The sequence below is a fragment of the Canis lupus genome, chromosome 9 (genome assembly GCF_011100685.1).
Source record: "Canis lupus familiaris isolate Mischka breed German Shepherd chromosome 9, alternate assembly UU_Cfam_GSD_1.0, whole genome shotgun sequence".
In the NCBI taxonomy this organism is placed as follows: Eukaryota; Metazoa; Chordata; class Mammalia; order Carnivora; family Canidae; genus Canis; species Canis lupus.
The window spans coordinates 39,196,971-39,210,588 of NC_049230.1; the positions used below are offsets into that span (position 1 = coordinate 39,196,971).

At 50.8% G+C, this 13,618-nt stretch overlaps 1 protein-coding gene and 1 long non-coding RNA gene across 4 annotated transcripts in view; one reads left to right on the forward strand and one right to left on the reverse strand.

Moving 5' to 3' along the window:
• The window catches only part of ASIC2 (acid sensing ion channel subunit 2), a 1,001,679-nt gene that overhangs the window by 142,918 nt on the left and 845,143 nt on the right, over positions 1–13,618 (forward strand). The gene's annotated exons all lie outside the window — the stretch shown is intronic.
• Positions 4,865–6,577, reverse strand: LOC102154848. 2 transcript variants are annotated; one of them, XR_005364667.1, is made up of 3 exons: positions 6,415–6,577; positions 6,111–6,293; positions 4,865–5,351 (listed from the first exon to the last, which is right to left on the reverse strand). It is a non-coding gene; the product is annotated as an uncharacterized LOC102154848 (long non-coding RNA). The 2 variants fall into 2 exon arrangements; XR_005364666.1 differs by having other exon boundaries at positions 4,865–5,498.

Consider the following 13,618-nt stretch of genomic DNA (forward strand, 5'->3'; position numbering starts at 1 on the left):
TGGATGCCACTGTGTGCCCTCTGATTGGCATGCACGCTGCATCGGTGTCCTGAAGGGAAGCAGAAAGAAAGGGAGTGGAGGAGGCGGACCAAGGGAGAGACACAGCTCTGCGCACCCAGGCTTGGCTTCTCAGACTTGATCGACAGTCAGTGAACCAGGGGGAGGCTGGTGACGTCCTTTGGAAGCCTCGGGGCCAGCGAGTCTTCTGTCAGCACCAATGACTCAGGATTCCTGGGTTTATTCTGAGCATCACTCTGTCCTGTTGAGGGAGGGGGCTCAGTCCCTCCCCTTTCACCAGGATGCCGTCTGGTGCAATGGAAAGAGGCAATTCAGAGCCAGTGGGCCTGGACTGCTTTCCTGGCTGGCTGGGCACTTGCTCCCTGGATATAACTTTAGGGGAGTTGCATAGCCTCAAAGCGTACTTAAAACTCTTCACCAGGACCCCTGGTTGGGCCTCCTTGGGTCTGTCTTCAGGGGTTGGCCTCTGGGGTGACGACTGGTTGGACAACTCCTCCAGAAGCTGCCAAACTCCTCTGCCCAACGTGGTCCCCACCGTCCAGCCGCGCTGCCCGTGCCACCTTTGCTCTTGAACTTCCCATGCTTGTCGCTCAGAGCTCAGCTCCACAGGGGGCAGCATGCTCCACATCTGGGATCCAGCTTGTCTATGGAATGTGTTCTGAGCACAGCATCCATCTGAGCAGAGATGAAGCTGGGCCAGGGTCCGGTCAGGATGAAGCCACTCCGAAAGTCTGAGTGAGGAACTGCAGTGGTCTTGGGAATGAGGCAAGGCATCCATCTACCCCAGCAATTCTCAACTTTGGGCGACTTTGCCACCCAGAGGACATTTGACAGTGCCTGGGGACAGGTTTTAGTTGTCATAACTGGGAGATGCTAGTGTCATCAAGGAAGTAGAGGTCAGGGAGGCTGCTAAACCTCCTATGACCCAAAGGACAGCTCCCACAACAAAGAATTCACCAGCCCAAGACGTTAGCAGTGCAGAGGTTGAGAGATGCTGATGTAGGCTGGGAACTGCCCAGGAAATGGGCATATTGGGATAGACAGGACTTTGCATTGCTAGCCCTGGTGGTGGTGGCAGCTGTGGGATGCAGAGAACTTGGGCATCTCCAGTGGGTCTTGCCCTCCCCTGTGCAGGAAGATGCCAATCAGTGGTGCAGTGAAGCTGAGGCCCTGGGTGCCTTGTTCACGTCCCCTGGGCACCCTCCTTGTACTGGCTGCCGATGGCGCCCCACAGCAAACACCACAGCTCTCCAACCCTCTGCTGGGGGTGTCTTTTCTGCCCACAAGCAGGACAGGGGAGAAATGCCCCGGAGCTCACACCCCCAGGCAGGGGCAGGGGGGAAGCCCTCAGCCATTGATGGTAAGAGCTGGGGGATAAATCCCCATGCATATTCTGCACTGTTTCCCAGAGATCCCCGTGGGACCCAGCCTCAGTTGTCCCCTGTGGTCATGGGCTCATTAATGCACCCTCTACTGCTCATTTCTTTCTGTCCTCACTTCCCAGACTTTCCTGCTGATGCTTCTTAAGACCACCTTGCAAATTGACTGCTTCATTCCTGTGTAAGAGTTTGTTTCTGGGGCCCCCCGGCCCGAGACAAGGAGCCCTCTCTGTGTGTAGGGACTAATAACGGCCACGCATTGATGCACTTCGTTCAGCCAGCCAGCCATTTGGTCAGCCCGCAGCACTTGCTGAGCACTGACTATGTACCAGGAACTGAGGATCCGTACCCACCTATAAATGGGGAGACCGAGGTGCCAAGATGCACATATATTTGTTCAGAGCCCCTCAAACAGTAAGCGACCAAAACTAGAACATAAAGCCCAAGCTCTTAAATATATTTTATGACCATTATACCTACCAGTTATTCCTCAACTGGCCGTGCTCAGAATTACCTGGAGGGCTTTGTATAAACACAGATGTCTGAGCCCCATTCCAGAATGAGTCATCAGCTCTGGGAGTGGGGCCCTGGCATTTGTATTTTTAAAAGGCCCTATAAAGCACATGTGCACACAGATGGGGGAATCTGTGCACCCTTTCCCCGGCCCCCCAGCACACACACACACACACACACACACACACACACACACACACACACACAGGAGTGCCTGATTTATGAGCACTGGCTTCAGGATGAAGACAGGGAGAGGAAGAAGCCCCTCTCTAACGAGGACTGAAGCTCAAGGCTGCCCAGATGTTGTCACCCACCTGCGCCCCTAACCCCCGAGGGAAGTTGGCACCCCGTGGGACAGGGCCAGCTCCCCCTTGTTGATTTAACATCTTTACAGAATCATCTTGCCAGGTTTCACCTAGACAGGCTGTCCTGTGGTTTCCACTGCTTGTTTTACGGTTGGGGTTTCCTGTCCTGCCATATGGTGAGCCCTTGTAAGGTGTAGTGCTAATGGGGCCACACACGGGCAGGCGGGTGCTTCCTGGGACATGAGCCCAATGGCGCCAGAGCCCCCAACTCTGCTCTCACCTCTACCTGCACCCTGGAAGGGTTCGAGATGGAGGGATTTCAGGCTAAATATAGAGGCAGACCATTAAGAAACAGCATGTCCTGCCCCTCCCCAGTCTCTCTGGGCTTTCCATGTGATGGTTTAATTGCTCTGACAATCTGTTCTGTTTCTCCCTTTGCAGTGCATGAAAGCAGCAGCCACGGTCTGTGGTGAGAGGCTGCTTTGGAGACGGGAACAGCTTTTTAGAGGAAGAAGGAGGCTTCTTCGGGTCTCAGTACACAGGGTGCTTGGGCTTTATTTTCAGAGGTCTCTACGGGGTCTCTGCCCACACCTCCCCTCCCCCTCACCCCCGTGCAATGCTCACCAGATGTTCGTGCTGGCTCCGGAATGGTGGGGTCACTGTTTGTACTGAACGGCATGGCAGGAGTGGCATCGGGCTTGAGGGCAGGCAGACCTGGAACCGGATTCTGGCTCTGCCCCTGACGAGCTTTGGGATTGTGGAAAGGTCATGTGACTTTCAGGAAATGAAATGACAGGAGGGGCCAGCCACTTGTGCAGGGTGGGTGTGAAGCCGAAGGGAGGGGGGACTTGAATGGATGGCACAGAATAAGCCATCCACGTGGTAGGGGACCAGCCACACATCAGGGCCTCAGTAGAGTGGCTACTTGTCAAGACTTCCTGGGCTTAATAGCTATGTGGCCTTGCTTTTCATGTCTGGAAAATGGGTATACTAACAGCACCTACTTCTAGGACTAGCTGCATAGTGTTTGGAGCCCAAGGCAAAATGGAAATGTGAGGCCCTCCGAAAATGAAGAATTTTAGCACAGTGACAGCAGAGCATTAACCCAGGCGTGTGGCCCTTCTGAACTCGGGGCCCTGTGTGACCACCCCGCTGGACACCGTTTACTGTAAAAAGTGGTGGCCACAGCCCCTGCACCGGGCTGCCACTTGACCGTAGCAACAGGCCCTGCAGGCTCCGTGATGCCTCAAGACTGTCCAGACAAAGTGACGGTCCACCTGACAGGTTCTGGGGCCCACTGGGGGCCGTCACTCAATGTGAACCCTTGATGCCATTTCTTTTGGTGTTTATTTCAAGATTTCAGAGGCAACAGAAGTGCCCCGGGAGCAGGGACTTATTTGGCCAGTGAGGGTGGGGGAGGTAGAATGGACACTCAACACTTTGTTTTTCCATTTTGGAAACTCAAATGTCAAAAAAAAAAAAAATTAATCCATTAAGGAGGCTTATTTGGGTAAATGGCCCCATAGTGGATTTCCTCCCAGAAAGGAGGAAGGACCCGGTGGTAGACTTTCTCTTTGGGCAGAAGCCAGAAGGCAGGAAACTTTGTGCAGGGTCACCGTGAGCACCCCCAGCTGTATCCCAGTGTCACTGGAATAATAAATCTGATATGGTGTTGACAAAAAAAAAAAAAAAAGGTCACGGTGCAGAGTTAGTAGGACATTGTATGTAAAGTGCTTATGACACTGATGTGTTTATTACCACTGCTAATTAAGCATGAGCTATATTGTGGGAGCAGTAAGTCACCCACTTTGCTGTGACACACACCACGGGGAGAAATAAATAGATTTAGGTCAGATTTGATAAGCTCCAGGTGGCAGGCTGCAGAGTTGGAACTCTGTAAGGTGACGGCGGGGGCACTGGCGACACTTGGGCCATGGCAAAGCCATGTCTAAGTATCCTCATCAGAGCCTTGTGGGGGGATCCACCGGGGGGGCGGTGAAGAGGGAGTTACTTGCATATGAATTTCCAGGGAGAGAAAAGAGTGAGAAATGCCCAAGAGACATCACTGCTGAGTGATCAGAGGGTGATGCTGGTCAGCAAAATAGGGAATCAGAAGGAGGAGATTTGAGGATGGGGTGAATTGGCCATGTAGCATCTGAGGTGTTGGGGCACCAAGACAGGCCTTTGAAACTTGGGGAACAGGACCCACTTCAGGGCTCAGTTGAAGCCTGGGTGGGGGCAGGGGCCCTTATGGAGACCCACATGGAAATGGCTGATGCACCAGAATAGATGAAATTATCAGGGCAGAGCACATTTCCAGATTGCAGGAACTAGGGATAAAATAGAACCGGAAATCAACTCTGGACGAAATTAGCAAGTGAAGCCTGGAGCTTTGAACTGATTTAAGAAAAGAGGGAGGAGTTGAGAAAGTGCCATTTCTGTAGGGGAACATCCTGAGCTTCTATGACCCTTGGTTTCTTCATCTGTAAAATGGGCACAGTATCATTCATTGATGAAAAGATAAAACGGGGAAATGTGTGTAAATTCTTTCTCATATTGAGTATATGTTAATGAGCAACACAATTTAGTTCCCTTCCTGCTTTAGCTTCTGATTCTTGGATCTTTTTAAGTGAGTTTACATTCCATTTTTATTATTACTGGCTTTTATGATGATGCAGGTATGTTTATTTTCAGCATGACTTTGGTATTACATGAGCTACTTTATATACATACTCCTTTTATCCTCACAAGATTCTTCATGGAATATTGGTATTCCCACTTTACAGATAGGATGCTCAGAGAGGTTAGGTCATTTACCCAAGGTCACACAGCTACAAAGGGTCGTGATGGGATTCCAGTCCAGGGCTGCCTCTTTCTGGAGCCCACACGATCTGCATGGCTTGCTGAGAGCAGGCTAGACAGGACAAACAACTTGCAAGAACTGATCCTCCAAAGCTTGACTCTTCTCCAGTCCACCTGCTAACAATACCATCTGCACAGCTATGCAGATGGAGGCCAGAGAACACTTGGTTGGCCAGAATTGTTCATTGTAGGGAGTCTGCTCTTCTCATGTCACTGAAGTGCCGTGAACAGTGGCCACTCACAGGGGCTGGGGCTCCTCTCCTCTCTACAAAGCCTGGTGGTGAGGGAATGGCAGACTTGGTATATCATCAGCATCAGCATCGGCAGAGGAAGGCACAGTGGACAAGTGGCCTGGGCTGGGAGGAGGGAAGCTGAACCCTTTGCCTCCGCACTTCCCACTCCCCCTGGGCTGCTCCATCCCCTGTTAAAGAGAGGAAGGTGACCCAGGGGCTTTCCCGTGATGCCCCAGTCCTGCTTCTGCTGCCTTGAGTAGCAGTTGGTGGGAGGCAATGCCATGAGAAGCAGCAGAGTGAAGTGGTAAAGAGCATGGACTCTAGAGCCAGCCTGCCTGGGAACTCATCCCGGCTCTGTCACTTTCGAGCTGCGAGACCTTGCACCTGTTACTTAGCCTTTCTGTGTCCTCTTTAAAGTGAGATTAAGAATAGTACCGGTCTCATACATAAGTGAACTAGCACAGGTGGGAGGTTCATCATTATTATTATTAATTATTGCTGTTATTGTTGTTGTCAGGTGGGAAGGGAAACAGGCCAGAGAGGATGGCTAGCACCTTCCCCCAGGCCACACAGCAGGGCAAAGAGGAGCCAGTGTTCAGACTCCGCCTCGACCCTCCTCCCACCTTCCCAGGCGTTGGCCGGAAGGGGCTGATGTCTCCCTTTAAGCCACATCCACAAGTTTCCTTTTCAATGAAAGGAGTTTCTGGAAACAATCTGAGGAGTATGTGTATATGCCAAGGGAGTGGGAAATGGGGCTCTTAATGAGGTGAGGAGGAAGGAAAAGGAGTCCGACACCTCACCTGCTCCCTGTTTTGCAGAGTGGTGTGACTCCAGGTTGATATTTGTTCAGAGGAGATGTCCCTGGGCTGCCTTGGGTGTGAAACCAGAATGGAGCTCAGGTTATCGACTCCTCGGGTCCTTGTCATGAGTGATGGGATGGGCGTCCTTTGTAGTGAAAGATGATGCGAGACCATTGGATGTCCCTGCTAGGCCAGTACGGAGAGGGCTAGTAGTGTCTGAATACCCCACCACTCCCCACCTTTCTAAACTTGAGATTGTCTGAGCTTCTGACTGCTTGTTGTACATTGAGGGGAGAGGCAGTACCTGCTTTGTCAGCCTGGCCAGGGTGCTGCGAGTAGCAGTGAGGAATAGACTTATGGAGTCAGAAGGTCTGGAGTCGGTTGTAGAAACATCTACTCCGGTGTGCTGCTTGGTTTCATCCAACATGTTCACCCCAGCCAATTGCTGGTGGTTGCCAGGGGCAGCATTCTGGGGCTTCAACTGGGCATCAAGAGCTCGGTAATCAACTAGTAATGGCTGCCATGGGCACAGCACTGGGAAGTTGGTGCCCGAGTGCTATAGAACTTTCTCTTCTGAGTTTATCTCACTGCTTCATTTCACAAGGAAGGAGACTGAACCTCAAAGAAAACATGTGAACTAGTCCTAGTCACCCAGTTATTGATGGACTGAAAGCATCCCGGCCCCAGATTTTCTTACTTTTTTAAAAAAGATTTTATTTATTCATGAGAGACACACAGAGAAAGACAGAGACATAGGCAAAGGGAGAAGTAGGTTCCCTGCGGGGAGCCTGGTGTGGGACTCGATCCTGGGACCCCGGGATCACACCTTGTGCCAAAGGCAGATGCTCAACCACTGAGCCACCCAGGTGCCCCGCCCCAGATTTTCTGTGTCTAATTCAGTTATCTTTCCATTTAAGTAAGTTGTCAATTGTAAAACATTTCACCCATGTAATAATGTCTTACTGTTTTTTTCTGTTGGCCTCTGCTTGCCTGAACATCTATCTCACACAGTCTTCCTGATGGCTCCACAAACCAGAGACCTGTATTTGTGAAATCCTCAGAACTCCCATTCCCAATATGTGCCGAGTTCACGTTCCCATGCAGACAGTGACAAATTATGACAATGCTGATGATGTTGTAGAACATATCCAATATATAATGTACATATATGTGTTCTGTTCTATCATATGTAATGTATTCATTGTCTGTATACCATGTGTATATATCACATATGTTGTACATGAAGTAGCAGTAACGTAATTTAGTGCCCATTATGTACTAAGTCCAATGGCACCACTAGCCTGCTTCCTGTTCAGTTCCACTCCATGCATATTTAAGACACTTCCCCTCTCTGGGCTTTAGTTTTCTCGTCTGAATAATGAAACTACAAGAACAGATGCTTCCTCTCCATGCTAACATTTTCCTCCCTGTGGTTCATATTGTCAGCACCTACTCTGTGCCCAGAAACAGGGAAATGGCACAGGACAGATAAGAAAATGTGAATACCCAGCTCTTTGCTCTTAAGGCACCCAATCAGACAGTGCACCCCAAATGCACCCAGTAAACAGCACCGCAGTGCAGAGAGAAGGACTGGAAATGAGACAGGGAGATGGTGAGGCATGGAAGGGGGCTAGTGTAAGTGTCGGGGGGTGGGGGGCAGCAGAGCTTTGGCATCAACCTGGGCTTGAAGCCTGATTCCAGCACTTCCGGAGCTATGCATCCTTGGGCCGGTAGTCCTTGATCCCCTCTCTAGGATTGGCACTCCTACCTGTGACACTGAGTTCTTACTGTAGAGGTTGCAGAGGACCTGGGAGGGTAGAGAGGGCACAGATGTGCAGGCTCAGTGATTGGGACAGTCACTGCCACTGAAGTCCAGATGTGGCAAGGAGTGAAATGGAAAGACATTTGGAGGGGGGTGGGAGGAGTTGTAGTTGAGGAAGCCTTCCTGTAGGAGGTGACTTAAGATTAGCCTCAAGGACTATATGAGTGTGGGATGAGGGATATGAAACCATGCTAGCCATTTTTCACCGCCAATTGTTCCCTCCTCTCTGGTCCCTATCTGTGCCTCGTTTGAAAAGGAGCATGAATGAATATTAAGCACATTTTTCATACACTTTGAAGATAATCAGAGAGTGCTAGCAGTGCCTCAGTGGATTTCTTACATATTTAAAGAGCATCCTGTTGATCTGGGGCAGGGGGCAGCTGTGTCCCAGTCATTCTCTCTCAGTAGCCCACAGTACAAGTTGACACGAGAATTTTATTCCTGACCCCAAGTAATAATGGAGGAGATGCCCCACGTTGTATACACCCTGCAAAATGTGTGTGGTTTATAAGGCGTTGGGAAATCTATAGAATTCACTGCCACTCTGGAATGAAGAACAGACTGAGCCAGCTCTTTTCTCTCCCTGGGACAGTGTCCCCGTCCCCCTCCCACCATCTTTCTGTTTGGTCATTCATTTGTTGGTATTTGAGCATCCACTGTGTGGATGCTACCCTCTTTCAGGCAGTACCCTCCTTCAGGACTCTGCTTGCATGTCGCTTCCCTCAGGCAGCCTTCCTTGATATCCACCCCAAACTCGGCTGGGCTCCGAACCTCTCCCCTGTGTCCCCAAAGTACTCCGTTACATATGTCACTTTGTTCTGTTTCTGGACCTGCTTCCTCATTTGACTGTGTGCTCTGTGATCTTTTCCGCTAGCAAACAGTAGATGCTCAGTAGCTATCTGAGAGGCCCGCAGAACTGGACTTGATGTCCTCAGTTGGCTTCTCCTGGGCTGATTCTGACCGCTTCCCAGATGTGGAGGCTGGAAGGCAAATGTGGGGAGACGCTTTAGACTCTGAGGTTCATGATGCTTCCCTGGATGAAGGGACAGCAGGGGGCTGCCCGGCTCCCTTTGGTTGAGGTTCTTCCTCCTTCCCCAATATGTCCCTCCATCTATCCAGCAAGACCCGGAAGGTAGGCTTTTTGAAATGCTGCCTTGAGCAATCATCACCTGAGCAAGCAATTATGCAAACCACGCAGCAGTCTCCTCTGAATGGCAAGCCTGCTCCAGAGGAGAAATGCAAACAGTAAACACCCATTTGGCTGCCTTTTGGAGGACAGGACAATGCAGGCACCTTGCTTGCTGAGCCCCTATTCCTATGCAGCTCAGCCTTAGCCAGGTGGTGTCAGAGGACGGAATTTCCCATCATGCCCTCTCAGTTCTGGGGACACCAGCCAGCCGGGACATGCCCCCTGCTCTGTTCTGGCCTCTGCTGCTGAGTGACGACTGCATCTGCCCTCCAGGGGAACTTCCCTCTGCCCCCAACCTCTCTGCAGGTCCTGCAAAATGCTGAGGTGTGGCCCACCTCTGCACATAGCACGGAACAGCGTCCCCTCTTGGCAGCAACCTCACCCCTGGCCAGTGGCTACTCGTTCCCCTCACTCACATGATTCATGGTCTGGATGTCTCTTTAGAGATTCTTTTTCCAGTGGTCATCCAAGCTGATGGCATTCTGGTCTCGCACACCCACTTCTCACATGGTTTTCCTCCCTGTTCCTTGCTCTGTCCTTTCTCTTCCTGGACTCATGACCTTGGCTTGGGTTTTGATCACCTTGTACCTGTCTCTGACCCTGCAGGGCTCTCAGCGCTGACGCTGAGATCCTGCACTCGCACCTCCCTGTGGGCGTCTGCGTTATGGATCACATTCGGGTGTCCCGCACACAGTGTCTATTGGGCATCTGTCTTGGTAGAGTGGAGACAAAAGCATGGACGTGGCAGTTGCGGAGCTGGTGTCCTAGGAGGTGAGCAAAGAGTTCCAAGCGTGCTGAGGTTAGAGAAAGCGTGACTGTGGGGGCCCTAGCAGTGGGAACCAGCCCCTTTGGGGCCGAGGAATGCCTCCCTGAAGCTGTAAGTTTGAGCTGATATATATTTTTTTAAGATTTTATTTATCTGTTCATGAGAGACACAGAGAGAGGCAGAGACACAGGCAGAGGGAGAAGCAGGCTCCATGCCGGGAGCCCGATGTGGGACTCGATCCTGGGACTCCAGGATCATGTCCTGAGCTGAAGGCAGGTGCTCAACTGCTGAGCCCCCTAGGCATCCCAGAGGTGATATTTGAAGGATTAGTGGGAGTTAGGCGGGGAAAAGGAGCAACATGTATAGAAGTCTGAGGCAGGAGACAAGGTGCATTCCAGAAACTTATGGTCCAGCATGGACAAAGCATAGAGATTGGGAAGTAAAGAGGTATGGTTGGGGCCAGAGAGTATAGCAAGGGCCTGATCCCTGAAGGCTCTGAAACTATTGTTAAGGTGTTGGGGTTCTATCCTGAGGAGAGCAGGAAGCTTTTGAAGGGCTTTAGCAGAGGTAGTATCTCTCCATGGTCTAATGATTCAATGGAAATCCCAAGGCAAGCATTAGGGTACATAACTCATTCACCCCACCATGTATGTGCCTTGGTCAAGACCCTCTCAGTATGGAGTGATGGAAACCCAACTCAAAGAGGCTTGACATAAAAAGGAAATGTGTTAGTTCAAGGGTTAAAGCATTTGGACATGGCTGGATCTAGGGACTCAAATGTCCCTCTCCATCTTTTGGCTCTGACTGCCTCTACATTGGCTCCATTCTCAGGCTCACACAGTGGCAGAAGCAGACGTGGTGGCCGGCAGCTGCAGGCTGACACTTTACTGCCTTAGTTTTCACAGCAGAAAGAGAGTGGCCCTTCCCCCAATAATTTCATTAAGAGCCTAAGAGGGGCTCTGAATTTGTCCCACTTGTGTGTGATCCTCATTCCTGGAAAGACTGGAACCAGGGGTGTGAAATACACTGGTGGATCAGGTTTGGTTGCCCATGTTGCCCCTGGATGTGGCAATTCGATGAGCCCAGGCAGATCCAGGGGCAGAGAGCAGAAGGGTGGTGGTTCCCCAAAGGGGACACTGAGTCCCATCACCAGAAGGTCGAGGAATACGTGTCAGATATACAAGAACAGCAGGAGTCCACCCCAGTGAAATGGTTTCTTAGAAATCCTCACCATAGTCCTTCAGCTCCAGCCGAGCTAGATCCCGTATTCCACGGACCTCTGAGGACATCTGGTTGCTTTCTTCTCTAAGCTTTTGTGTTGGAGGCTGCCTCTTTAGGAATGCACCTGGATCAGAGACACTAGTCTTCCTCCTTCCCCAATATGTCCCTCCATCTATCCAGCAAGACCCGGAAGGTAGGCTTTTTGAAATGCATCCAGACGGATCAAGTGCAGAGCTTTAGGTATCTAGGGACAGGTGGATGTGTAGGCAGGGATGTGCTGTGATGGTGGCTGGATTCTCTGGAGATCATTCCAGAACCCAAACTAGCTTTAGGGTATTTCCTTAACTTTTTCCACATGCTTGTTCTTTCTCTCTGGGACCAACAGACAGAGGGACAACAAATCCCCCTTATTCTGCTTATTAGGCCCAGGTAAATAGGGCAGCAGCTGCCAGGCCTGAGGCAAGGTGACCCTGCCTCTTTCCAGAAGCTTCTGTACTTGCAGAGGCAGGCAGCCACCCCAAGGCAGTCAGTCCCTTCTCAGGAACCTACAGGATGGGGGAGGTGGAGCCCATCAGTACCAAGATGAGCAGCTTCCTTGCCAGGCGGGTCACAGGTCTGCTGTCTTGTCAATACTTGGGAATTATGGATGCTTTTGGTGGGTCAAAGGGCTGGGTTATGCCACAACCCAGACCTGGCCCTGTGATAGGCTTCCTACAGCAGTTGCTGAGATGCCACTCACTCCTCACTTTTTTTTAAGAGATTTATTTTATTATTTGAGAGAAAGAGGGAAGGATGCAGGCAGACGGAGAGAGAGGGAGGAGGTGGGGAGGGTCAGCGGGAGAGAGAAACTCCAGCAAACTCCCCACTGAGTACAGAGCTCGATGTGGATCAGGATCTCACAACCCTGAGATCATGACCTGGGCCGAAATCAAGAGTGGGATGCTCAACCGACTGAGCCACCCAGGTGCCCCTCACTTTTCATCCTATCAGACAGCTGAACATCTTCTACAGAAGAGCTACTCCCTAAAACTGCTTCTCTGATTGCCTTTCCTGCCTGGGTCACTGCCCAAGCATTCTCCCCACACTATGGCCTCCCTTGAACTTTTTAAAAAATGTTTTCATTTACTAGCTCCTTCTTGAGGCCTTACTATGTGCCAGTACTCTTCTTACGACTTGTTTCTACCTTGTTTCATGGGCCCATTGCACATTACAACCTAATGACAGGCCCTCAACTATAGTCTGTGAGTCAGTGGCCCCTTGGGAGATAGGAACGCCTGTCCTTTGAACAGAGAGAACTTAACATAAGACATTTTGACTAGATGATCCATTTGTTCACCAGCTCTGTGAAAGAGTAAACTAGAACACTAAGGTGTGACATAGTAGCCACTATGGGAAGCAGCCACCAGCTGCCCAGTTGAGGAAAACACTTGCCAAAATGCAGAAACTTTGCAGGAGGGGCCTTTGAGGCTGGAGCTCAGACCTCTGAAGGGGACGTGCTGCCTGGCTAGTGGTTGAGTCTCTAAGCTCACACACAGCGGGGCTGGACTCAGACCACAGAAAAAAAGGAGCACCTGCAGGCTGGTGCTGCTGTCTTGGGAGCAGGATGCCTGCCGCTAGGTCTCTAAGTATTGGAAACACGGGTTCAGCTGCTGTTGGAAGGAACAGCCTTCTCCAGGATGAGGAAGCACTGCTGGGATGATGACTTACAGGAACCCAAGGGAGCAGGAAGCCCCCTGGGAAACAGTAGGAGAAAGTCTGGTCTTCTCCAGCCTTGCCACCCTCCTCTAATAACAGAGAGAAGGGCGGGTTGGAAACTTAGAGATGATAAAGAACTTAAAAACCAGTCTGTGACTTCTCAGTGGCCGTGCTCCACACTGGGCCTAGAGCAGGGTTGGCTAGAGGGGTGTGTGGAAAAGACAGAATTTGAAGTCAGTGGGCCCAGATCCACTTGCCCACTTATTGGGGAAGTCACCCCTATGACTGAGCCTTCGTTTCCTCATCTGAGAAACAGGGAAATAGCAGCTGCCCTGTGTACCTTTGATGGGAAGAAGAAAATCAGTGTGTTGCAGTGCGTGGAAGGGCTGTGCACCTCGGGCCAACTTTCCGATGTAAGGTAGTGGGGTGGCACTCAATAAATCCTTCCCCGCACAACAAAGTTCCAGTCTATTTGGGGCTTTGAACATCTTCTTTAAGCGCATATCCCTTTGGAGCCTTCAAGGTTCTTCTTTTTTTTTTTTTTTTTTTCAAGGTTCTTCTTATAAGCAAGAAAGGCACAAACTAGGCTTCGTGTCAGGGAAACTTCCCTGACAATGAGAACGTTGTATGAAAGAAAGCAAACCGTCTCTTCTTAGAGATGAGGTTCTGTTGCATAAGACATCTCAAATAGACTCAGACAAAACACTCACAGCTTCGTGGCAGAGCTGGGGGTGGGAAGTCGGAGGGAATCAGGCTGCCCTTGTCCTTGGGGATGAACAGCCAGAGCTGGTGAAGCTCTTCCCCACATCTAATTT